Here is a 2,504-nt window from a genome sequence, read left to right as displayed (position 1 = left end):
TCTGAAATCAATAAAGAAATATATTTTTAAAAAAGTTTAAAAAAATAAATATATATTTTTTTATTTATTTATTTATTTATTTTTCAAAGAGCAAAAGGGCCTTGCCCATTCCCTTAGCTCATCTGCATGCCACAGGGCAAGTGGCTCACCCTCCTGGGGCCTCCGTTTCCTCGTCTTTACCATGGGTGCTCATTCTTACTTCATTATGTGAATGTACACAGAGCACGTGAAACAGCGTCTGGCACATAGTAAGTGCTCAATAAATGCCTGAGGAATAAATAGCTGGATGCTACCTGCCCCCCTTGTTTCTGACACACTTGGGTTTCCGGTGCTCTGCAAAGACAGTCTGGAAAGCCAGCACGCATTGAATCTAACGCACAGAAGGCGAGGAGGTTTAAGAAGAAGGCACCCCTGAGGCCCAGCAGAGATTTTGTCTGTTGTGGTCACTGCTGTGTCCCCAGCACGCTAAGTAGGGCTGGGCTCCTGGTAGATACTTAGTGAATCTTTGTTGGATAAATGTATATTATCGCTGTTTGGGGAGATCGGGGGCCCTCCAAGAGGCAAGACTCCCCAAGCTAGCGGCATTGAGTTCCCAGAAGAAGGAAAAACCAGACAACCTTGTCTGCAACCCCGCCTGCTTCTGAGAGGCAGACACCACAAAGCGGGCTCTTCATCTTTAATGGGCTCTTTAAACAGCCAGACAGAATTATTTCCGAACAGAGAAAGCTTTCTTCCAGAAATGCTTCAAGCGTGATGTGTTTTTGTCCCTGGTTTAATATGTATAATTTGCCTTTGGAAAAGGAGCCCAGAAGAGCTTGGCATGATTTAGGGACAAAGGACAATGGTCACAGTTTACCAAGCATAACTGGTCTCCTGCAAAGAAGGAGAAAGATGCTGGGTGCAGAAAGATCAAGAGCAAAAGGCGTGGCTCCGTGGAGTGAGGGTGGTCCAATGCTCCAAGAGGTCACTGGTTCAATTCCAGTCGGGCACATGCCCCAGTAGGGGCGTGCAGGAGGCAGCAGATGGATGGTTTCTCTCATTGAGATTTCTCTCTCTCTCTCTCTCTCTCTCTCTCTCTCTCTCCTCTCCTCCCTCCCTCCCTCCCTTCCTCTCTCTCTGAAATCAATTTTTTTTTAATTTTTAATTAGCCCAGTCATGGTGGCTCAGTGGTTAAGTGTCAATCTATGAACCAGGAAATCAGGGTTCGATTCCCTGTCAGGGCACATGCCCAGGTTTCAGGCTCAATCCCCAGTGGGGGGCATACAGGAGGCAGCCCATCAATGATTCTCTCTCATCATTGATGTTTCTATCCCTCTCTCCCTCTCCCTTCCTCTCTGAAATCAATAAAAATATAGATTTAGCCCTAGCTGGTTTGACTTAGTGGATAGAGCATCGGCCTGTGAACTGAAAGGTTCTGGGTTCGATTCCGGTCAAGGATACATGCCCAGGTTGCAGGCTGGTGGCCAATCAATGATTCTCTCTCATCGTTGATGTTTCTATCTCCCTCTCCCTTCCTCTCTGAAATATATATATATATATATATAAATATATATATATATAATATACACACACACACACACACACACACACACACTAGAGGCCCGGTGCACAGGATTTGTGCACTGGCGGGGAGGGGGGTGGCCTTCAGGGATCGGCCTGCTGCGGGAGCAGCCACTCATCCAGGTCAGCCGAGCAGCTGTGGACCTGCCCTCTGAGCAACTGCTCCCAGGAGCAGCCGCTCATCCTGGTCAGCTGTGCGGCGCTCCCACTATGGGAGTACACTGACCACCAGGGGGCAGCTCCTGCATTGAGCGTCTGCCCCCTGTTGGTCAGTGTGCATCATAGCAACTGGTCCACCGGTCATTCTGGTCATTCTGCTGTTCAGTTGCTGGGCTTTTATTATATAGGATATATATATAGCCCTAGCTGGCTTGGCTCAGTGGATAGAGTGTCAGCCTGCGGACTGAAGGGTCCCAGGGTTCGATTCTGGCCAAGGGCACATGCCTGGGTTGCGGGCTTGATCCCCAGTAGAGGGTATGCAGGAGGCAGTCGATCAATGATTCTCCCTCATCATTGATGTTTCTATCTCTCTCTCTCCTTCTCCCTTCCTCTCTAAAATCAATAAAGAAACATATTTTTTAAGTTTAAAAAATAAATAAATATATATATTTTTATTTTTTTTTAAAAAGAGCGAAAGGTTCTGAGCTGGGCATTTCTCAGAAGGTTCTATTATGGTGGATCCTGGGGCTAGACGCCTAAATGCCTTATGGCTGCTCCACCCTGTGAGCGGGAAATGAGCACATCACTGTCCCCGGCCCCCAGTGGAGGCTGGGCTGAGAAGGGAGGAGCAGCCCGCTCTGCTCCCATTGGGTCTCTGGGGATTCCCTCCCAGGTCCGTTTAGATATTAACTCAGCCAGGACAGGCCAAGACAAACAGGCCGAGCTGGGGCCGACAGGAGGACAGGCATCTGTGGCCGGTGGCCCCACATCACCGTCCCGCTGCC

Source organism: Eptesicus fuscus, chromosome 6 (genome assembly GCF_027574615.1).
Source record: "Eptesicus fuscus isolate TK198812 chromosome 6, DD_ASM_mEF_20220401, whole genome shotgun sequence".
Classification (NCBI taxonomy): Eukaryota; Metazoa; Chordata; class Mammalia; order Chiroptera; family Vespertilionidae; genus Eptesicus; species Eptesicus fuscus.
Note: the sequence above shows the minus strand (reverse complement) of the source record.